A 25088-nucleotide genomic window follows, 5' to 3' on the forward strand; every position below is an offset into this window, starting at 1 on the left:
CTAATATTTTTACCATTGTATGTTATAGACTTCTTTTCCCGGGCTGCTTTCAGGATTTTCTCTTTGTCACTGAGACTTGTAAATTTTACTATTAGGTGGCAGGTTGTGGGCTTATTCTTATTGATTTTGAGGGGCGTTCTCTGCACCTCCTGAATTTTGATGCTCGTTCCCTTTGCCATATTGGGGAGATTCTCCCCAATAATTCTCTCCAGTATACCTTCTGCTCCCCTCTCTCTTTCTTCTTCTTCTGGAATCCCAATTATTCTAATGTTGTTTCGTCTTATGGTGTCACTTATAACTCGAAATCTCCCTTCGTGGTCCAGTAGCTGTTTGTCCCTCTTTTTTTTTTTTTAAGATTTTATTTATTTATTTGACAGAGTGATCACAAGTAGGCAGAGAGGCAGGCAGAGAGAGGAAGGAAAGCAGGCTCCCTGCTGATCAAGCTGGGACTTGATCCCAGGACCCTGAGATCATGATCTGAGCTGAAGGCAGAGGCTTTAACCCACTGAGCCACCGAGGCACCCCATGTCCCTCTTTTGCTCAGCTTCTTTATTCTCTATCATTTGGTCTTCTATATCACTAATTCTTTCTTCTGCCTCATTTATCCTAGCAGTGAGAGCCTCCATTTTTGATTGCACCTCATTAATAGCTTTTTTGATTTCAACTTGGTTAGATTTTAGTTCTTTTATTTCTCCAGAAAGGGCTTTTATATCTCCCAAGACGGTTTCTCTAATATCTTCCATGCCTTTTTCGAGCCCGGCTAGAACCTTGAGAATTGTCATTCTGAACTCTAGATCTGACATATTACCAATGTCTGTATTGATTAGGTCCCTAGCCTTCGGTACTGCCTCTTGTTCTTTTTTTTGTGGTGAATTTTTCCACCTTGTCATTTTGTCCCGATAAGAGTATATGAAGGAGGAAGTAAAATACTAAAAGGGTGGCAACAACCCCAGGAAAAGATGCTTTAACCAAATCAGAAGAGATCCCAAATAATGAGGGGGGAGAAAGGGGATAAAAAGAGGTTCAAAAAGAAAGAAAGAAAAAAAAGAAAAAAATAAAATAAAATAAAAGAATTTTAAAAAAGAAAACGAATAAAGAAAAATATAAAAAGGAAAAAATATGTATCTTAGATAAACTAGTTAAAAAACATTAAAAAAGAAAAGGGTAAAAGTTAAAAAAAATTTTAGCAGAAGAAGAGAAAAAAATGAAAAAGAAAAAAATTAAATTAACTGCAAGACTAAAAAAATCACAAGGAAAAAAAAAAATTACAGGGAGAAAGCCACGAATTCTGTGCTTTGCTTTCTCTCTGGAATGCTGCTGCTCTCCTTGGTATTGAAACCGCACTCCTTGGTAGGTGAACTTGGTCTTGGCTGGATTTCTTGTTGATCTTCTGGGGGAGGGGCCTGGTGTAGTGATTCTCAAGTGTCTTTGCCCCAGGCGGAATTGCACCGCCCTTACCAGGGGCCGGGCTGAGTAATCCGCTTGGGTTTGCTTTCAGGAGCTTTTGTTCCCTGAGCGCTTTCCTTAGAGTTCCGGAGGACGGGAATACAAATGGCGGCCTCCTGGTCTCTGGCCCGGAGGAGCCGAGAACCCGGGGCCCCTCTCCTCAGTGCGCCCTCAGAGAACAGCGCCCAGTTACTCCCGTCTGCCTGACTTCCGGTCGCGCTCCGAGCTCACCAAGCCTGCGACCGGTTCAAGGTAACCCCAAGCTGTGATCTTACTGTCAGCTCTGTCTCTGTAGCGGGCTTTCCCGTTTCAATACCCGCAAGCTCTGTGACACTCAGACACCCCCGATCCTTCTGTGACCCTGCGGGACCTGAGGCCACGCTGACCCCGCGTGGGCTTCGCCCCCGTTTAGCCTCTGGAGTGATGTCCCTCAGTGGAACAGACTTTTAAAAGTCCTGATTTTGTGCTCCGTTGCTCCGCCGCTTGCTGGGAGCCGGCCCCTCCCCCTGGGGTCTATCTTCCTGTCGCTTTGGATTCACTTCTCCGCCAGTCCTACCTTTCAGAAAGTGGATGCTTTTCTGTTTCCAGAATTGCTGTTCTTCTTCTCTTCGATCTGCCGATGGATTTGCAGGTGTTTGCAATCTTTAGATGAGCTATCTATCTGATCTCCTGCTAGCTGATGTAGTCTCAGCCTGCTACTTCTCCGCCATTGACTCCTCCCTGGATGTTGTCTTTGCAGAAATGTCTGTTCATGTCTTCTGCCCATTTCTTGATTAGATTATTTGTTCTTTGGTGAGTCTAAGTTCTTTATAGATTTTAGATACTAGCCCTTTATCTGGTATGCCATTTGCAAGTATCTTCTCTCATTCTGTCCATTGTCTTTTGGTTTTGTTGACTGTTTCCTTTGTTGTGCAAACGTTTTTTATCTCGATGAAGTCCCAGTAATTCATTTTTGCCCTTGTTTCCCTTGCCTTTGGCAACATTTCTAGGAAGAAGTTGCCGTGGCTGAGGTGGAAGAGTTTGCTGCCTGTGTTCTCCTCAAGGATTTGGATGGATTCCTGTCTCACATTGAGGTCTTTCATCTATTTTGAGTCTATTTCTGTGTGTGGTGTAAGGAAATGGTCCACTTTCATTCTTCGGCATGTGGCTGTCCAATATTCCCAACGCCATTTGTTGAAGAGACTGCTTTCTCCATTGGATGTTTTTTCCTGCTTTGTTGTAGTTGACCAAGAGTTGAGGGTCCATTTTTGGACTCTTTTCTGTTCCATTGATCTATGTGTCTGTTTTTGTGCCAGTGCCATACTATCTTCTATCTTTGTGGGTTACAGACCTCTTGTTCCAAGCTGCTTTCAGGATTTTCTCTTTGTCACTGAGACTTTAAGTTTTACTATTAGATAATGGGGCATTGACCTATTTTTATTGATTTTGAGGGGGGTTTTGTGTGCATCCTGGATTTTGATGCTTATTCCTTTCCCCCAATTAGGGAAGTTCTCTGCTATAATTTGCCCCAATATACCTTCTGCTCCTCTCTCTCTGTCTTCTTCTTCTGGGATCCCAATTCTTCTAATATTGTTTTGCCTTATGGTATCACTTATCTCTCAAATTCTCCTCTCTTTGTCCAAGAGTTTTTAATCTCTATTTTTCTTAGCTTCTTTATTCGCCATCATTTCGTATTCTATATCACTATTTTTCTCTTCTGCCTCATTATCCTAGCAGTAAGATCCTAAACTTTTATTGTGCTTCATTAATAGCTTTTTTTATTTCAACCTGGTTAGATTTTAGTTCTTTTATTTCTCCAGAAAGGGATTCTCTAGTATCTTCTATGCTTTTTTTCAAGCCCAGCTAGCATCTTGATAATCGTCATTCTGAACTGTAGTTCTGATATCTTACTGATGTCCGTATTGATTGGGTCCCTAGCCATTGGTATTGCTGCTTGTTCTTTTCTTTTGATGTGAGTTTTTCCACCTTGTCATTTTACCCAGGTAAGAATAGATGAATGAGAGAACAAAATACTAAAAGGGTAACAATGACCTCAGGAAAATATACACCAGCCAAATCAGAATAGACTCAAAACTGGGGAGAGAAGAAAGGAGGGAGAAAAAAATATATATATATATTATATATTATAATATATATTTTTTAATATATATATTTATATATATATTTATGTACATATAATATATAAATATAATATAATATTTTATATGCATACATACGTATGTATATAAAATTAGATTGGTGAGCAGAACAGAGCCACACACTTGATTTTGGGTGTATTTTAGTCTGTTAGAAGAAATTATCTCCCAAAATTTTAAAGAAAAAAAACCTTACATATATACCAAAATAAGGGTAAACTTGATGAAGGGATGGAATATGGCTGTAAAGATGAAAATTTTAAAAAGATTCTAAAAATGGATTGATAAGAAGTTGGCTGAAAAAAGAAAAAAAAAAGAAGAGAATGTGATCATGCTGGAGACTAGAACAAAGCCACATGCTAGATTTAGGGTATATTTTGATCTGTGAGAAGAAACTGTATCCCAAAATTTTAAAGAAAGGAAAACTTTTATGTATACAAATAGTAAGTTTAAATGCAATGAAAGGATAGAATATGAGTATAACAATGAAAGTTAAAGAAGATTTTTAAAAAGGTATTGATAAGATAAAGTAGTTTAAAAAGTTAAAATAGGAAAGAGGAAAAATTTTAAAAGTAGAATAAGAAAAAAAAAATTTAACTTTGGAAGACTAAAGAATCATGAGAAAAAAGAAAAAAAGCCATGAATTCCCCCAGCTCTGGAGTTCCACAGTTCTCATTTATCAGTGGACTGGGTCTTTGCTGGATGTTCTTGCTGATCGTCTGGGGGAGGGGCCTCTTGCCATGATTCTCAAATGTCTTTGCCTGAGGGGGAATTGCACCACCCTTGTCAGGGGCCAGGCTAAGTAATCTGCTTGGTTTTGCTCTCGGTAGCTTTTGTTCCTGAATGCTTTCCATACAGATTTTGAGGAAGAGAATGAAAATGGTGGCTTCCCTATGTCCAACCCTGAGAAGCCTGGAGCTCACGGCCTACTCCTCAGAGCACCCTCAGAGAAAAGCAGTCAGTCATCCCTGTCTCCCTGGTTTCAGCCGCACTCTGTATTCATGCAGCCTGTAACCGAGCCTTTCTTTCTCTGGCACACAACCCTGTTTGCAGTTTCCAAACTCAGCAGATTCCTGCAGTGTGCTCCCATGCCACTTCCCTTATGCCACTCCCATGCCACTCCCCCAGTCAACCTGGATCTGCCACTTGTGGGGTCCCTGCTCAAAGAGCAGTGGCCCAGCTGTGCTGGGGATCATGGTTTATGGCAACCCTGAGCTGAGAGCCTACTCCTCAGCTCTGTCTTTGCAGTTAGATTCACAGCTGTGAGACCTGAGAGCTCTACCACACTCAGGCACCCCTGGTATTTTTGTGACTTCACGGGTCCTGAGACCACACTATTCAGCAAGGGCTCCATGACACTGCTTAGCCTCTGGAGCAATGTCCTTCACTGGAGCAGACTTCTGTCTGAAGTCTGCTCACTGAGCAGTGGAGTTTTGTGCTCCACTGCTCTACTACTTGTAGGGAACCGGCCCCTCCCCCCATGGTCTATCTTCCTGTATATTGCCTTGGAGTCATTTCTTCACATGTCCTACCTTCCAGAAAGTTGTTGATTTTCTGTTCCTAGAATTGCTGCTCTTCTTCTTTTCTGTCTGCTCTTGAGATAGTAAGTGTTCAGAATGGTTTCATAACTATCTAGTTGATTCCTGGGACCTGACAATATTTAGGTCTCCTACTCCTCTGCCATCTTGCTTCTCCTTCCTCCTAAATCTATAAATCTTAAGTGAAGAGGTTGGACTTGCTAATCTCTTCAGTTCTTCCCAGCATGACATTACTGTAATTTTAGAGGACTGCTGTCACTTCATGGGGGAGAAATCCGAGTCATAGAAAGAGAATGTGTTTATGTATAAAAATGGTCAGGTTTTCCTGTGTGCCTTGCCCATGGTAGGTGCCCGCAGAGGCGGGTGGAATTGATTTGTGGAAGGAATTAGATGACAGCCAAGAAACCACTCAGTTCAAAGCCATGTCTACACTCAGACTTCTGTCCTTCCCTTACTCAGACATTTCTGTCAACTATTTACCATGGCTTTTGCCACAAACAGAACTGTTCCTTAATTTATTCACTGTACTTTTGAAATATAATTCTATCAATAAGGCTACTGTTGATTTGAAGGGTCTACAAACTGAAATGATAGGGATTTTGAAAGTTTCATTTGCTTTTTTACCTCAGACCTTAAAATCAGTTACCCCCTTTTGTACTGTCATTGAGTTGGCTAGATTTTTACTTAACCATCTGCTTCTGTATTTTCAGTGACTAAGATCTTAATTGCTACATCTAAATATTATAGGTTTGTTGGTTTGTTTGTTTTGATAAAGGATAGAGTTTGAACATGTGAGAGGCAAGGCAACATCAAGGAGGGGAAGCTTCAAAAAGAGGTGACAGAGAAAACATCATCCATCTCCTTTTTTTAGTTTATTTGTCATCCCTTCCTTCAGAACATACACATAAAAAAACGAAGCTTTCTTTCCCTCAGCACCACATCAATTGCACCAAAACATGCTAAGCATTCAGGGTAAGTGGCCATTTGTAAGGCCGATGCTATCTGGGCATGTGAGAAATGCCATGAGTGTGGAGTGTGCTCCCAAACATGTCAGTGAACTTTGTCCCTGGTACAGGGCCACCATATGGGGAAGACAGCACCAACATCACCCCTCAGTGGCACCTGAGATGCAGGAGCAGAGCATGCAAATCAAGGGTGGACATGGATGCTTACGAGTTTGGAAACTACTTAGTGTCCGGGCTTAAATCTGCATGGTAAGAGATCTTCTTGTACCAGGCAGGTACTGGGTTCTGAAAGTTCTTTGCTGAATAGATTTCATGTGTTTTGATTCTTCAGCTCTAAAAAAAAAATCTTTTCAAACTGTAAATAATCCCAAATCATTTTATGGCAAGTCATGTATATTTGTTTTGCCCCAAAACAAGGAACATTCATGCTCTGATGCAAATGGACATTGAGTGAATTATGATGAATTCCTCTATATTCATTAAGGGCAGACACATATAACTAAACAGTCAGAACTTCTGTGAATAATTGGATGCCCAAGGCTTCTGTGCAGAATGTTATAATTTTAGACATAGAGAAAGGGACTTGGCATTTTCATCAAGGCTTGTGAAATCTTTAATATGGGAAGATACTTTTGCAGAGTCAGGATTTTAAGGACCTAGGGTGGGAAACCACTGCTTTTACTAGTGGAAGTTTAGGCACTATAATAAGCAGGAGTGAAAACAATTGGTCATTGTGAGAGTTTCATCTTTTTGAACAGGGTTCCTCTTCTATGGAATAAGGAAACCTATCCTTAGAGTTTTTTCAGTTTTCACAGATGTCCACCTACATTCACTACATTTACTCACAGTGCCTTCCATAAGAGTCACCAGGGAAAAGGAGGGTGATATGGGGTTGGAGATAGAACAAGTGTGGGGTTCCATGTAAGCCAGAGATGTCACCCCTCCTCCAACCTGTCTGTAGGATCTGTCTATTAATTTAAGTAAGTTTATCAGCACTGTTCTGACAGATTCAGAATTACTGACACAGTGATTTAGTAGAAGAAATGATTATTATTACTATTATTACTGTTATTAATGGCTGTTCACATTCATCAAGCTTGATTATATGCCAGACTCCTTTCCAAACTCTTTTTAATAGCCTTTTAAGGTAGATATTATTTTCTGCATTTTATTGAGGAGATTCCTTGACTAGAAAGTGCCATAGCCACTTCTAACATCTGTTCTCTCATCTACTGTATGGTATCCGAGACCAACCAACAAGGAGACCTAGTTTACATTTGCTATTAGAAGGCTAAGATTCCCCAACTGCTTTGAAAAGTGTGGAGCTATTTAGGATTTGCTTGTTTGGTTTGGTCTTTTGCACTTTGATATTCTGAATAGTGCTGGATTCGGTACTATGAAATTCTTAAGGATCTGAAAATTGGTTTCTGGGTCCTCTCATCTTAATTGAGAGATTATATCTCCCTTCTCTTAATGAATGTTAACTTGTCCCAACTTATTATCAATATCATTCCAGTATATAGTTATCTCTGTCCTTCCTTTCCCCATATTAGTCTATGGACGCTTTCAAGCAGAATCTACATCTTCATAGTCATCCTTTTTTTTTTTTTTAGTGTAAATAGTATATGCTAAATAAATATTTGTTAAATTAAGTTGCTTTTGTCTAAATTTGCATTTAACTCCATAGATGACCCAGTTTATTCCTTCACTAAGCACTGATTTCACTTAAGAAGAAGTAAGAGAAGGAGCTAGAAGGTGAAGAAGTTGGGTGGGGACTTTAGAAGGCAACTCAGCTGTTCTTCTAGAACCCAAAGAAAGAAGAAAACCAATATTTGAGGTGAATTTTACCAAAATGGCAATTTATAAGATATTTTCAAAAAAATCTATTTCCTCAATGAAAGCCCATGGCCAATTTTGTTCTGTACATGAATTTAGAAAAACTTCAAACAGGTTTCTTAAGCTGTGCCTTTAAGTTTTAGTTTTCATTCTAGATCAAGATAAAAGATTATATAATTCTAATTCTTGTTGGTAAAATTTGGGGCCATATATGGAAAGTTCTAGAAAATGGAAAATTGAGGATTAGACATAATCATAAGATACAACAATCATTGAAAGACACGTAAGGGGCGCCTGGATGGCTCAGTGGGTTAAGTCTCTACCTTCGACTTGGGTCATGATCTCAGGATCATGGGATTGAGCCCTGCATTGGGCTTTCTGCTCAGTGGGGAGCCTCTTTCCCCCCTCTCTCTGCCTGCCTCTCTGCCTACTTGTGATTTCTCTCTCTGTGTCAAATAAACAAAATCTTAAAAAAAAAAAAAAAGACATGATAATATTCAATAAAATATTTTTTAAAATGAGATTTGAAGCAATACTTTTTTGAAGATTTTCTTGTTTTAGATGGTTTTCAGTTTACAGTAAAATTGAGAGGAAGTTACAAGGATTTTCCATATTCCTCCTGCCTTGCTTTTGCACAGCCTCTCCAACTGTCAACATCATTCATCAAAATGGTACATTTTTTTTTCTACCAAGGATTAACCTACATTGACACATTATAATCATCTAAAGTTCATAGTTTCACCTAAGGGTTCACTCTTGGTGTTGGACATTCAGTGGGTTTACATACACATTTAATGACATTTTTCCATTATTAGAATATCATATAGAGTCTTTACACTGCCTTAAAAATCTTCTGTGCTCTGCTTATTCGTTCCCTGCCTTCCCCTGGCAACCACTGATCTTTTTACTACCTCCAGAGTTTTGCCTTTTCCAGAACGTCAGATAGTTGGAATCATACACTATGTAGCTTTTCAGATTGATTTCTTTCTCTTGGTCATATGCACTGAAGATTGTTCTGTATCTTCATGGCTTGGCAACTCATTTCCTTTTAGCACTAAATAATATTCCATTGTCAGGATGTACCAGTTTATCCATTCATCTACTGAAGGATATTTTGGTAGCTTCCAAGTATTGGCAATTATAAATCTAATTGCTGTGAATTTCTGTGTACAGGATGTTTTGTGGACATAAGTTTTCAAATCATTTGGATAAATACCAAGTGCAATTGCTAGATCATATGGTAAAAGTATATTTAGTTTTGTAAGAAACCACCAAGCATCTTCCCAGACAACAATACCATTTTACATTTCCACCAGCAGTGAATGAGAATTCCTGTTGATACACAGCCTCAACAGCATTTGTCAGTGTTCTGCATTTTGGTCATTCTAATAGGTGTGTAGTGATATCTCATTGTTTTAATTTGCAATTCCCTGATGACAGAGGATAGAGAGCGCCTTTTTGTATCCTTATTTGTCACCCCTATAGCTTCTTTCATGAAGTGTCTTTAGGGTATTTGGCTTATTTTTGAATCAGATTGTTTCCTTACTGTTGAGTTTTAAGAGTTCTTTGTATATTTTGGATAACAGTCCTTTATCGTACGTGTCTTTCAAAAATATTTTCTCCCAGTTTGTGGCTCCTTTTCTATGAAGCAGTACTCTCTTTCTTTTTCTTTCTTTCTTTTTTTTAAATTAGGCTCCACACTGGGTGTGCTTGAATTCAATGCAGGGCTTGAACTCATGACCCTGCGATTGAGACGTGAGCTGAGATCAAGAGTTGGACCCTTAACCAACTGAGCCACCCAGGCTCCCCAAAGCAACACTTTTAAAATGCATTCATTATCTAAAAGAAAACCTCACTCTTCCCAACCCAAACTTGAGTTTGTGAAAAAGTACCTGGCATGAAATGAAATCAAGTATACAATGAGTCTGTATAAACTAACCGCAAATGGCAGCACTTTCCATACTTCCCTTTATCTTTAAATATGTAATTTGCCTTGTACCTAAAATACTATAATTTCAGCTTATAAAGAAAGGCATCATATTTTTTTCACTCCAAGTACACTACACATACACCTACTTTTCCTAGAAATTTTTGTTGTGAAAATGTATTAGTCTTAATTCCTATAGTTTGTGATCAGTGCCACTTAAAGTAGCTGAGGATAGTTTATTACTCAACTTGTTTCTTAGTGATAAGGGACTATAGGTGAAAAAAGTAGTCCCAGGTGTGGGAGTGCCACCTCTTTACCTTACTCTGTGGAGTATATGGAGAAGTACTGACTCTGCCTCCTGAGCCGCCAGTCACTGAAGTCCCAGGGGAGAGAAATTCCAGGGGAAATGAGAATAGGAAGACTAGACAGGTGAAATGTGACCAGCAAGAGCCAGAAACAGGAAGGTGGTCTCATCTGGGAGGTAGGAAATGGGAAGGGAAACAGTCCAACTTGACCAAGAGAAAAGATCAAAGTACGTGATTCTGGAAGTAGGACCATTTATGAATGAGAATGAGTAATAGGCCCAAGGTAGAGAGGAATGGAAAAGAGTTAAGAAGGAAGGAAACATTTTTAAAAAGGAAGGCAAGCAATAATTTAAAAATAAAGAAGATTTTAGAGAAATGTGGCGGGGTGGGGGGTAAAGATTTAAAAGCAAGAGAAAATTTACGGAAAAACCTTAAAAGAGACTGATTAATTGTTAAACATTTAATCTTAGATAAATGAAAAGAGAAAGAAAACCTAAAGTTAACAACTAATAGTGGAGAACATGTCTTTTTTCCAATGGAAACTTTCCATCTTTGAATTTATTGATGGTTTGACTGTCACAAACAGCCCTCAGTTAAAGATACTGAAACAATTTTTGGCCTTATGGTCGAGAAGGATGGGTCATTTTGAATCCTTTAGAATTCAGCAGATTATCCCTTTTTTCCTAAGAAGTTGATGGTTTAGAAATGTTTACATCTCTCTGCTTGTGTGAATGACACTTGGGAAATGCCCATTTTCCATTAGTAGACAATGAACACCATTTTCTTAGATTTTGCCAAATCTCTTTTCCTTCACTGCTCTGCCTCTTTGGTGCCACAAATCTCAGTGCTTTTTGCTCTGTGGCATAATGTCTCCTGTTCTTTTTGGCTGGGAAGACATGTTAACCTTTTAATGGCATACTGGTCACCAAGTGCCTGTCCTGTGCTTTCCAAAGTCCTCTGAGCACTTGGAAATGAAGGCAGCCAATAGAACAGAGCAGGCAAGCCAAAACCTACCAACTAAACTCCTTAAGGATGATTTAGGTTAGGGGAATAGATTTTTTTTTTTTAACAGAGAAAAATGTGTTAAAACACTTAAGTCTGCTACTGGAGGAGTTTGCTGCATCTCCCTCCATGGAGGTTTTTAAAATTCGTGTCTGTGAAATGGTGACTAGTCTTATGCAGGGCAGGGTCTCCTAGTTGCCTGCCAGCCGCCAAGCTAAATTTCCCTCTGCGCTGAGAGCTGGGCGGCCACATCTCCCTTTCCCTCTCTGAATGGGGAATTAACAGTGATTTCTCCTCACAGAAGGTTAGGGACCTGTGGATAAACTGACTTCAGAGAATCAATCATTTGGCAAAAGGTAATTGAACAAGGCAATAAAAAAAGGAACTAATGGGAAGGTACACAACTAAATCCTAGAAGTATACTTCTTTATTCAGGAGCATAAGACCTAACCACATGAGAAAGTAAACAACATTTCTAAACGATGAATCTTAGATCAGTACTTTAAATAGTGAATTGAAAGAAGATGATCTCAGTGTCTAGAAATTGCTGGTGTAGCAGATGCTCATGTGCCTGCCTGTATACCTTAAACTTGCGCTGTCCAGTAATGGCAGCCACTAGCCACGTGTGACTTTTAAACACCATGATGTGTGACTAGTCCTAATTGAGATATGCTCTAAGTATAAAATGCATACCAGCTTTTAAAGACTTAGTATAAAAATGTAAAATATCTCAGTAATTTTTTATGTTGATTACATGGTGAAATAATAATATTTGGGTTAACATATTGTATCAAATAAAGTATCTTAACTAACAAAAAATGTATTTTTGAAGCTAATTTAACCTATTTCTTTTGACCTTTTTAAATGTTGCTACTAGAAAACTTAAAATCACATGAACTCTTTCAGGATCTTTATCTCTATACCTGAGAGTTTCTTCTGGAGTTCTGGTAGATGGAAATAATGGGAATAATGTTCTTCCCTCCTCTACATGGATCCTCAACCAATAATTTTGAGGAGTTGGTGTATAAATACCCCAGCTCCCTTACCTTACAGATGAAATAGTTCCAAGGTGCACATTTTGCACCATTTCCAATATTTTTCCCATAGCTCTCCGCTGTGGTCCCACTCTCTTGCTCATTTTCCTTGCTCTTCCCAGATAAACCATATGCCCTCAGATTTCTTGCCTCACATACTGAGACTACTAATGCAAACCCAGGCAATCAGGGTAGAATATTGTAGAGTTAGATGTAACATTTGAAATGTGGATGGGATTTGTAAAGGTAGATGGGAAGGAACTTCATCTGCATATTTGTTTACCCATGAATTTTATTGATGAATGTAAAGAAAGACAGACTTTGTGAAGGTAGAGATGACCATGCTGTTAGGAGAGCATTAGATGACAGAAATTTCTAGAGCAAAGATGTGTGACAGACACAGGTAGACAAATATGCAGATCCCCAAATGTGGATGGTCTCAATTGCTTTGTAGTTCTGTTGGCCATAGTTCCTCGTTGGTAGTGTCAGATGGTAGAATGGAGTAATTGCCACAGAGCTTGAGGAGATCTTACTTTATTTTTTTATTTTTTTTTTTAAAGATTTTATTGATTTATTTGACAGAGATCACAAGTAGGCAGAGAGGCAGGCAGAGAGAGAGGAGGAAGCAGGCTCCCCACTGAGCAGAGAACCAGATGCGGGGCTCGATCCTAAGACCCTGGGATCATGACCTGAGCCAAAGGCAGAGGCTTTAAACCACTGAGCCACCCAGGCGCCCCGAGGAGATCTTACTTTAATGGGAATATGGGATGATAATGAAGGGAAATTCTGAAAGCAAGCAGCTTATTATATTTGTTGTGGGATCATGAAAATCTCAACAAGGGTTCCAGCAAGCAGAAGTTGGAAGGAATAATTGTCCTAAATGTGTATGGTGTTGTAAAGTTTATCGGTCATTTTCACAGGGTCACTCTCATTTTATCCACCATCAACCCAGTGGGGGTAAACAAGTGCAAAGAGGCATTTTGAAGAAAGATATGCCAGGGTTCGTGTGTAGCTGAAAAGGAAGGTGTGAGAAGAACCCCGCAGCAGGGAGAATAGTGACATTAATGTTCTTCTACCTAGCCATCCTCATGAATCATTCAGTATGTGTTTACTCAGTACCTACTACACGCCAGACACTGCTCTCGGCCTTGGGAATACAGTTGTGAACAACTCAGACAAAGCCCTTTGCCCCCGTTAGAGTTCACCTGATAAAAATCATGGGGAAAGGAGGAAGAGACAGTTAGGCTGGGGAGAAGGTGATGATTTTATTTTTAAACATAGTGGCTTCAAGGGACAATTTTCAAATGAAAATGCCTAATGATCTACAGGCACTTGGAACTGTCACTCCAGAGGAAAGGATGAGCTAGAGGTTATCTTGAACATTACCTGCGAAGAGGTGGTATTTGAAACTAATATCACTACCCAATAATAGCTACGTGTCATGTGTTAGAACATTAAATGATTAAATTTGCATACAGGGTAAAAAGGATAAACTTTGGGTACTTGGATATATTTTTGCATGTGTGTGAGTATGTGTATCCCTTGTGTACAGGTATATATGTATGTGAGTGTTTACATACTAGTAATTTCTTCTCTAACCATATGGTTCCATGGACAGTAGCTACAGTAGAATGTAAGCCCTGTTACAAAGGAATGTGTGCTGCTTTAACTTGCTGCGTACAGCCCCAGCTATGCAATGTGATTTAATGCTGTTATCTTTTCTGGCAGTGACAATATTTAGTGTTAGGATTTTGTGTGACTTGCTTAACTTTTCAAAATGTACTCACATAGGTCATGGCATTGTATTCTTAAAAGAGCCCATGGGTCAATTAACGATTATTGTGAAGAGTTAGCAATAGAGGTGCTGACATGTTTTCCCCTGCATTCTGTCTTTGAATATAAGTTTATTTCATAGGGATTACTTAGTTCCATGTTATATGCCATGAGTGGCAAATGACCAATGGAAACAAAGCGTTTGCATTTGCACAAAGAATATAACATTATAACTGACTCTACATCATCTTCCAGATTGGCTTGTTTGACTGATTTAACCCATCCATCCAGCCACACAATCATTCCATTTAAACAGCTGGTCAAATGATCAAAATAGTTAGACATAGATACAGCTCAAAGAAATGTCTCTCAAATAGAGTCCCAGATTCCTCCACGACAGATTTTAAATGGTCCCAGATTCCCTGTAGCCATAAATCATTTCAAGGGATTATTTTCCAGACTCTTCTCCATTACATACTTCTAAAGAAACCATATCCTCAGAATCTTCTATTTGTTCTCCCTCTCCTCTCTCTTCCTTCCTCACTCTCTCTGTCTTCTCCTCTACTTTCCTCTCCTTTTGCTTCTCCATCCTAGTTTAAGCCTTATTTTCCTGGCTTCCGACCTCAGCTCCATCTTTGTTACCCAGAAATCCCTTTACATATTTGACTTGGTTATCATTAACCAGTACATTCTGTTCCAATTTAATGTGCTGTGTCCTGCACATCCCCGAGTGCACAGAATTGGTAATTGGCAGCCTGGGAAGCTTAACAAAAAGACGACAAGACTTGCAGAGCCTCAATTGTGCTGCCCTTCTGCGCACACAAATCCGATTTAGGTCAATGAAAGTTATGTAGATAAAGGCGTGGAAAGGGAGCCTCCAGAAAGCAGATTTCCTGGCCTCTATGAGATTCAAAGCATTCTGGGCTGTAGCATGGAAAAGCCTTAGAAGAGCATTTGGGCTACATCTCTTGCAATGCATATGCTAGAGTTCTCTTTGGTTTTATTTCTTAAGATATGAGTAATTTTGGTTTATGAAGAAAAAAGGAAATTTCCATAAAATATCAAGATGGTAAAGATGACTAAGACCAGCTCAACTGTCATCATTACGTATGTGGGAGAAAGAGAAGGAAGGGACGAAGAAGGAGCATGGCAGGAATAGCAGTATTCCTAAGGTGGATCAAGAACCTTGGCAATTTAACTCTTTTATTCATTCACTCATAACAGTTTGATTAAGCTCTGTGGCCCACCCTCACCAACCTTTTAGGCAGAGATGAGTGACATAAAGTACTTTGGCAAAAAGGAGTCTTTGATCTGGCAGACATGATGTTTAGCTCATCATCTGAGTTGAATTTATCACTTGTAAATGTTTAGTTCATCACTTGTAAAACAGGAATAATAATACCTATCTCATAGGGTTATTGATTAAATGACATGATAGATGCAAAGTTTGTTCTTAATCTGTAGTTGTTAGTATCACTAGCAGAAGGAAATAATAATAATAATAAATAGGAATATCTAACTTCATCAAATACAAAATGGTAGTTAATAATAAAAGGCTCTAATTCATAGAGTTCTTGTGAAAGACAAATTGGAAAATAGATATAAAATGCTTAGAGTAGTGTTTGGCATATCATATACCATCAATAAATGGTAGTCAATATTGTTATTACTAGTAGTAATTGTGGTGCAGCTGGTGCTGGTGGTGGTAGTAGTGGTAGTAATCATCACCTACCAAATACAGATTCATCACCTGCCAGATACAGATTCATCCTTCATTATAGCTGAAATATCAATTCCTCTGTGAAACTTCCCTTCCACTGTGTCAACCCCTCCTGCCTTTGCAGAACTGGTCACCTTGCAGAGGTGAGAGAATGGCTGATATCTACAGGATGAGTTCTCCTGATTATTTCTTGCTTCCCCTGTCGTGGGCCTGAACAAAAAATCCCCAGGCTTTGTGCTCCCTCTCCTAGGTCTACCAGTATGTCTCTTTCGCAGCCCTCCTTATTTCCAGTCTTCCAGTCTTACTCCTTCCAGGCTCTTGACCAACCAAGCATTTGCCACGGCTCACAAGGGTTTCTGTATCTTAATGTCAAACCATTATATTGTCTTCAGCTCAAACTTATGACTAAATGTACTAGTCAGAGCTCTGCTTTAGAGAATGACCCACCACCACTGTCTTGTAGGCTACTCTTGAGTGATGCTATCAGATCATTTACAATTCACACCAACATACTGTGCCAACATATTCATGAACCAATCCCAGTTTCTTTCTTCCTCTGTCATCTGATCCTAAGGAAACATCCCTACCGTGAGCAAATGGTGTGGTTTGAGGGGAGGGGTCAGTGTAACATTGGTTGGCATAGGCATCTTGGCCATCTGTTCTGTAACTCTGGACCTTCCTACACCTGATGCCGAATATACCTACTATTCACATTGTATGATGATGTGCTGGTCTGCCTATCCAATCTTGTGACTAATGGGTCTACCCATCTCATAAAAGACAGCTCCAGTCACACAGTCACTTCAAGTTCCATGATCAGACTTTCAGTCACTACTTGGGGCTCAGTTGCACACCAGGGACTGCTTTTCGAAGAGCTGCCCCCCTCTGTCTCACCTGCCAGAACAACATGATTTTTAGCCAGCTCCACAGATCTCAGATTGCCAGCTCAGCCTCTCTGAACATTACAGTAATTATAACTGTTATGTCTTGAAGGGTTAAGTGCCACCATCTGACCTCTACCGTTCCAGAATCCTGTTTTCCTCATTGAAATTAGAGAGATTTGTTCCAAGACAGAATTTTTTTTTTTTTTCATTTACTCTGAGCTATAGAGAATGGCCACTAGTGAGTTTCATAGGGATGTCACTGCCAATCTCACTGGTATGTTCTTTACTGATTCAGTGAAGGGACTGTTCTCTGGTTCTTCCTAGGCAACATACTCATGTAGTGGGTTCTGTAGGCTTACATAATAAGTCTATTCTGAAATAAATAAAATTTTTAAAAAAATTAGTCTATTCTATCTAACATTCCTACCACCTGAGCCTTCTGACCTTTCCCTGTATACAGTGCCAAAGCAATTCTACTTCTCTACCCCTATTTGCTATAGGCTATCACCATGCCCAAGGGTTTAGTAATTCAAAGTAGCCCAGGCAAGCATTAAGACTGGCTCCATGTTTCTTTGCCAGACCATAATAGAGTCTTCTTCTTCCATTAAATTCTTCCTTTATTTGCCCTATTTTCCAACCCTCCTGTTTCAGCGTCCTTTAAACCCATTCTCATGGATATTCCATGTTTCACTACAAAAACATCAGTTCTTTCAGTGAATAAGTTATTTCTTCCTGGAGCAGATCATTGTTTCCCCTCTTGAATTCTCCTGAGGGCTAACCCTGGTTGTCAGGCTATCAGCAACAGTGAATCCTGAGGAGTAAAAGCATGATCTGCCTCAGTTGGGGTCTTTGCAGGTGAGTCTAGGTAAGGGGAAACTGTTCTGTTCTGGCGAAAGGGAGAGTTGTTTGCCTCTGCCAACTGTCCAGGTACAGGGGAGGCCAGAAGTTCAAGATTCATAGGACAGTCCATCCAAATTATTGCATTGCAGCTGTAAAGGTCCCGCTCTTTTTCTATCAGTCCTGACTTTGGCATAGGATACCTGTTGAGACTACATATTCCACCTCCTTTGTAGTTCTTCTACCATCAAAATTTTATCATTGGCCTGATTTTGAGCTCTGTCTACCACATGATTATAGAAGATGAGGGTCTTCTCAAATGCTGCCATACACAGAGTTGGTTTTTAGAGCTTCCTTGGATTGATAGTTCTCTAATTTGAGCTTATCATTTTCTGAGGATTTCCAGATCAGCTAACAAAAGTCATTCGATACTGTAATATTTATATCTACCATTTCCTAAGGCCGTGCAAATGTCACTGATACCACATGATCTTGTGGTTTGCTTCCATCTCTCCCAGTTGACCAATTTCAAGGTGGCCATAACTCCTCCCATGTTGAGCAGGTTTGTACAGATTTCACAACACCAGAGAACTCTAGGGCAAGCATCAGAATTTTGATGCACAGTCCAAGGAAAATCACTGTCTGGTACCTGCAAAAGTCATGCCAAAAATTTTTGTGTGTAACTGGTTATCATGTTAATTGTTGAAGCAGATGGTGGTAGAGAGGATATGAAGTGGTACCACATACCCAATTCCACTGAGAGCTACCTCTAAGGTCCTTTCTAAAGTGTGGACTGATGGAGAAGTTAGCCAGGGCAAGTACACTAGGGACTGAATATCTGCCTAGAGGAAGAGGTAAAGGAAAACATAAAGACAAATCTGAGCTGCCATTTATAGTTATTCAAGTTGGTTATTGCACAACCCCTTGGGCTGCCACTGACATCACTGTGATGCAAGTCGGTCCCCTTGGAGTTATTTAGTACATCACCTGCACATTAGTACATGGCAACCCTGGGTGATCTTCCTAACTTTAAAGTAAATAGTGAAGAATATTCAGCCCATTCTGTGATCTATATAAAATGCTATGGGAATTCAGAATAACAAGTGACAAATTTTATGGGACTCAGGCTGGGACATTCATTCAACATAAATTTATTAAGTACTTACTACCTAGGTTCTGGGGATACAGTAGCAAGCAAGATAGATATAGTCCGATTCTTTCATGGAGCTTACACTAGTGGGGTAAAAGGGATGATGGGCAAATGAACAAGAAAAATAGATAATGATATATTCTATAAAAAGAATTACAATAGCGTGACATAACAGCCAGTGGATAGTGACTTTAGAACTGTTGATCAGGGATGTCTTTTCAGAAAAGGTGAAATATGGCCAAAATCAGAATGACAAGAAGGAGCCAGTAGTACCAAGCTCATAGGGAAAAAAAAAAAAAAATTTTCTCTCTTGAGAAGGAACACTAGTAGAAAGACCTCAAAGAAATTCTCTGGGCACACTCGAGAAAGAGAAAAAAAGCGAGACTGTCTAGACCAAGGTTGGAGTGGACAGAAATGAAGTGGGAGAGGTAGTCAGAGCCTAATTCATGCAGAACTGTGTGTGCTGACCTTTATTCTTTTTTTTTTTTTTAAGAATTTATTTATTTGACAGAGAGTTAGAGAAGGAGAAAGAGCACAAGTGGGGGGAGCAGCAGAGGGAGAGGGGGAATCAGGCTTCCCGCTGAGCAGGGAGCCCTATACGGGACTCGATCCCAGGATCCCGAGATCATGACCTGAGCTGAAGGCAGAGGCTTAACCAGCTGAGCCACCCAGGTGCCCCATGTGCTGACCTTTATTCTAAAAGGGCATTGAACGGATTGGCTGACAGATTGGTGTAGAAGGGGACCATAACACAGAACAGTTGAGAACTGTGTGATGGTAATGTGGCCACGCTATTTACAGAAACAGAAAGGGATCTGGGTTTAAAGGGTGGGTAGAAGTTCTCCAGATGGAGGAGGAGAAAGGGTATTTTTAAAAGAACAACTGACAAAGTCCTAATATGAAGACTTTCAGTTCTAGTAGCTACCATTACATTCAGTTTATTCCCATGAGAATCAAGGCCAAAGTCAAAGTAGCCATACCAGAGATGAGACCTTGAAAATATCTAATTAGTATCAGCTATGTGAATGTATATTTCCCCATGAGACTGCATTTGAAATGGATTTGATCCATTGGCACTGAATTTGTCTGGCTCTGAAAGAGTGTGGAGGGTGCCTTGAGTGTTCATATTCAAGCCTTTATACATTTGGCACAGGGTTATCTTTTTCCAAGATTCATTCAAAAGACATCAGAGACCTTCAGCACATTTCTTATTTTGGTGGAAGTGTCAGAGACGCACAGCCTCCTTTGACAAAAGAGGAGAGAGACATACTGCTTCTATTTGTGCCATTTAAAGGCTGTGTCTCGCTAAGCTGGTTTTCATTCACGTCTGGACAATAATGTACCATTGCATCTGTGTATATTTCCATTGTGTCCTATTCCCCTGGACTGTGTTTTGCCTGTTTTTGATGATGACTTGTTGGATGATGGAGAATAAATTGAGTACGATTCAGGGTTGTCCAAAGTTCAGCTCATGCTCTTTTCCTTAACTGGCTCCATATGATAAAATAAAAGCTTTGTGTCTACGCTCTGCCTCACCCCCGTATGTGTAATGACAGTCCTGAAGAACTGCATGTCTTCTCTTCAGGTAGAAGAGCTTTTCACCTGCAGGGAGTATTGGGGTAGTTTGCTCAAGTCTTTTCCCCTGGAACATGCTTTCCTCCTTACCCCAACACATTTGCATTAAGGTATATGAAGAGGAACAAAAAGTAGCTCTCGCTCACCAATCTAATGTCTTTTTTTAAAGATTTCATTTATTTATTTGAGAGAGAGAGACAGAGAGAGTGACAGAGCACGAGTAAGCACAAGCAAGCGCCAGCGAATGTGAGCTGGGAGGAGAGAGACTGAGCAGGGGCCCTTATATGGAGCTCGATTCCAGGACCCTGGGATCATGACCTGAACTGAAAGCAGACGCTTAACTGACTGAGCCACCCAAGCGCCTCTGATCTAATTTCTTTTCATAAAGTGTAGACATTTTCCCACAAGGCTCTTAGAATTATTGTAAACTTTAATGCTTTCACATGGTCCATCTCCCCCATTTCAGTGATGAAGGAGTTGAAACTTAGAAAAAAATAATTCAGCATGCTAGCAGCAGAATGAATCCACTTATCCCTCTCTCCATGAGCTTTGGGTAGATCTTAGACCACCAGGAACATTGTAATGGGTCTCGTTAGCTAATAGGATCAGTGGACATTTGAGGAAAGTGACTTTATATCAAAGCCAAATTATCATCCTTAAGCACATGCAAAAGTACCACACATATTATTATTATTGCTTTCTGACTTGGTCCTAATGTTTGTTGAGCATCTGTTATATCCAGGCACTATCTAATTCAATTTTACAAACATTTTATAAGCTCATTACAATTACTCCATTCTATTGATGGGGTAACTGAGGATTATACGGGTTAAAAACTTATCTATAATCTCATCCATAAAAAGTGGCAGAGCTGGGGCGCCTGGGTGGCACAGTTGGTTAAGCCTCCAACTCTTGGTTTTGGCTCAGGTCTTGATCTCAGGGTCGTGATCTCAGGGTCATGAGATAGAGCCCCTAAGTGGGGCTCTGAGCTCAGTGCAGAGCCTGCTTAAGACTCTCTCTCTGCCCCCTCCACCTCTTGAATAAATAAGTAAATCTTAAAAAAAAAAAAAAAAAAGTGGCAGAGCTGAATTTCATGTTCATTCTCTGCCACTAAATCCACCACTCTTTGCATTGTATCTGCTGCTAGGTTGGGTCCCATGAACTTTCTGGTTTAAGTAGTCCTTTTAGAAGTCACCACAGGGTGAGAGGTATTTTGTATTGAACTCAAAGGGATGTGGCTTTCAGCTCATAAACCCGGGAACTATCATGCACGCAGTAGGTACAATCCATTCTGGTTCTTCTACTCCACCTTGTTTTTCTATCTTACTCCCCCTCCTTCTTCACTGAAACACTTTTGCTCTTCTCCCTAAAAAAAGAGGACACCCACATCAGGTTGTGTCTGTCTAAAGAAGTAAAAAAGATGGAGGCAGACATTAAAACTAAAAAAACCTTGCTGAAACTGGGGAAGATGTTGAATCTGTCCCAAGAGTGTGGATGCAAAACTGGAGTAGGCAGAGGCAAAGGGAGGCTGCGGAGGAAGAAGCGCTCTGTGTGGCTGACCGCAGAAGCAGCCAGGTGAGAGGAATCGTGTTGGAGCCCTTTGGGGAATGCCGACCATTTCACACGGCATCATTTAGAATGGATTTCTGGACACAAAATACACATTATCGCCTTGGTTCAGCCAAGAAGGCGGCTCTTGGAGGCCACATGCATATTAAAGTGTGTAATCTTGCCGTTACTATGGGGAAATAATTTACAGGATCATACAACCCGCTGCCTCCTGTCATCTGCTGGGACCCTGTGGTTGCCGTGGCTGCACGTGGGGACCCGGCTACCGAGTTAATGTCACCTACTGTGTAAAATTGCACCTCAGCAAAAAGCGAAAGCTGATTGGTCTTAGCCAGGGCTACATGTGGTGAAGGCTTAACTAGGAGAAAAGCTATCTGGACCCCTGTGGCTCCTGGCCAAGGGTGTGTCAGAGCCAGGCCTGACAGATCTGCTTTGGTGTCATAGTGTAGGATCGTTCTGGCTAAAATGCCTGGATGTTCTGTTAGCAGATTTGTGCTAAACTTCAGAGCATTTCTTTGGGACTCTGTGTTAACATAAGAATATGAGTGTTCAGCAGGGGAAGGAAATCTGGAAACCAAGTCTGTATTTCCTCAATATCTTCTTTAATTTAGGGGGAACAGAGTTAGGAAGGTGTGGGATGTCGAAAGAGATCAGAGACAGAGAAAATGACAGAGAAAATCAGAGGAACTTGTCCATTAGATTTCTTAGGCATCCCTAAATATCTGGGCCGGGGCCTGGAGGGGTGGGAGGTTGGAACCAGTAGCATTTCATGAAAAGATAGGTAAACTTCTTTTGAAAAACCTTGGCATTGGGGTCCCTGGGTGATTCAGTTGGTTAAGCATCTGCCTTCAGCTCAGGTCATGATCTCAGGATCTTGGGATCGAGCCCCCAGTGTGCTCCCTGCTCAGTGGAGAGTGTGCTTCTCTCTCTCCCCCTGCCTCTCCCCGTCCCTTGTGCTCACTCTCTCTCTCAAATAAATAAAATCCTAAAAGAAAAGAAAAATCTTAGGTTCTCAGGTCAGATCAGACGCAGGGCTTAGGAGATTCTCTGTGAGATCCATTCCACAATAAGGCATCTGTGGACCCAAAGCAAGCCTTTATCCACTTGGGGTTTCTCTGTCTTCGTCTGCAAAATGATGAAGTTTGCGTGAGATGAACTTTTGGGCCCCCTCCTCCCTGACCCTCATCCTGCCATAATATAAGCTTCTCAGTCTTTACTGTCTCTATATCCCACACACGCTGTCCAACAGGGTGCCTTGCGCATAGTGGGAACTCACAAAATATCGAATGGAAGAGAAGAACACATCCAACGGCAGAGAGTGGCCATGCCCATCTCTCCCAGCGCATGGAGAAGGAAAGATTCTGCTTCAGTGCGTCCGTTAATGTTAATGCGGCCGTGCTCCTTGGTTCTGCTCTGCAGTTCCTCAGGTTTTCCATCGTGGAAAGTGTAGTACCTTTCAAGGCAGGTAGGAAAGTCTCACAGTGTCAGCTGCTGGGGGTAAAGTAAGAAGCCAAATCTAGGATCAGGGATGACCAGATGCAGCTACCAAAACTTAACATGGGTACGAGAAGAAAAGTTTTCAACCTGGGGAGTAATTCAGCACTGGATCCTTTAGACTCAAAACCAAGTGGACTGAAATCTCTTCAATCTTAGCTCGATATATTGGGCTTTGGATGCTATTTATATGTATTCTTTGCTTTTCTTTCCCCCAGTGTTTTTCAGCTTTAGTTAATGGAGCCGGGTGCCTGGCTAGGGATTTAATGTACAGGTCTCGGAGGAATACAGAGACAGGGATAGCCCCTTGACTTTGCAATCAAGCCAGATGTTAGAGTTAATTATTGAAGGGGATAGGGGAAGAAACTGGTTAAAGAGAAAGTGAGCAAGTGGTCAGTCCCACTGTTCAGGCCCTGCCTTCCCTAAGTGACGTAAACCTTCCCAGAGAGGCAAGAATTTTTTTTTTTTTATTTGTTTATCTCCACTATCAGGTGGCATACTGGCCGGCATTCTGCATTTAGACAGCAGAGCAGGGAGGATATACATATATATTTATATTTATTGTATTTTTTCAAGCACATTCATCTGAAAAGGCTTGGGTTGATTAATATTTTCCGCTGTCCGGTAACCATGGCAATAGGGTCAGCAGATATAATACTTAATTTAATCTTCCAGCTGCCTCAGTGTGCTTCACCGGTGTCCCGAATAATAGAAAGCCTTTTGCCTCCCTCTCTCTCTCTCTCTCTCTCTCCCCCCCACCTCGTATATTATTATCTCTGCCAGTGGCTCCCTCACATGACCCAAAAGGAATACACTGGTTTTTTTTTCCCCCTCATTTCATTCTGTATATGCACCTAAAATAAATTCCTGTGTGATTCCGCTTCCCACCAAGCCAGATCCCCCCTTCAGTAACCCAACCATCCTCTTCCCCCTCCACCTCCACTCCCCGCTGCTCCCCCCGCACCCAACACTCCAGCAGCCAATCTCCACGGAATGACAGGAAACGTGGGAAGATCCTGATAGCTTTCATAGCCACACCGTAAGGTTTATGAAACACACTCCTCGGCCAAATGAACCCATGCCGACTCTCCTCCCCGCTGCAGACCCAGGCGATTGGCTGAGAGCGCCTTGCTGGTCCGATTTGCTCTCCAGGTGGGTTAAGTGCATTGCTTTGTCTTCATTTGGCCCAGTTCCCTTGTGTCATATCTCTTTATTTCCTTTCTCTTTCCTTCCTCCTCCTTCCCTCTGATAATTATCTCTTTTTTTAAATTTTATTTTTTAAAGATACCACGTTTTTGCACACACTCAATATTTGGTTGGTTCTGGGAGAAAGGAGAATTGGTTTTCAAACCTAGACAGACTTTTAACAAGAACGACTCCAAAGAAAGACCTTCCGAGGAAGATGGGGGTATAGAGATCAGAGATGAATATTTTTGTTTTTCCCGCTTTTCAGAAAAGCTGATGTGAATTCTCTTTGATTTGAGTTCACCTGGTTCTTTCCTCCTTCGGTTTATCATCCTGCCACTATTTCTTCCAGAGCTGTTAAAAGAAAGCGTTAAGATTAAACTAATACTTTCTTCCCAAAGCTGGCAGGAGGGGTAGGTTGGTGAGGGGGGATATTTAAAAGAAAAAGAGGAGGGAAAAGGAGAAATGGTTAGAATATGGGTTCGAAGAAAACTGAAACATTTTTTCCATTTCTGTTTGTTTATTAATCAGACTTTGATTAATCCTGTCATTGACTCAAATAATAAACATATTTTCCCATTTATGCTCCCCCCACCTTTTGTTGTTGTTTTAGAAAAAAGAGCCATTTCAAGAGCAGAACAGTATTTTTTAAAAATGAGGAAATAAACAACTGTCACCGCCCCCCCCCCCCATTTCTTCCTCTGAGGAGCGTA

The 25088-nt window shown here is 40.7% G+C and overlaps 1 protein-coding gene across 1 annotated transcript in view; it reads left to right on the plus strand.

Moving 5' to 3' along the window:
• The window catches only part of LOC116579026 (basic proline-rich protein-like), an 822180-nt gene that overhangs the window by 397218 nt on the left and 399874 nt on the right, over nucleotides 1–25088 (plus strand). The gene's annotated exons all lie outside the window — the stretch shown is intronic.

Source organism: Mustela erminea, chromosome 19 (genome assembly GCF_009829155.1).
Source record: "Mustela erminea isolate mMusErm1 chromosome 19, mMusErm1.Pri, whole genome shotgun sequence".
NCBI classification, from domain to species: Eukaryota; Metazoa; Chordata; class Mammalia; order Carnivora; family Mustelidae; genus Mustela; species Mustela erminea.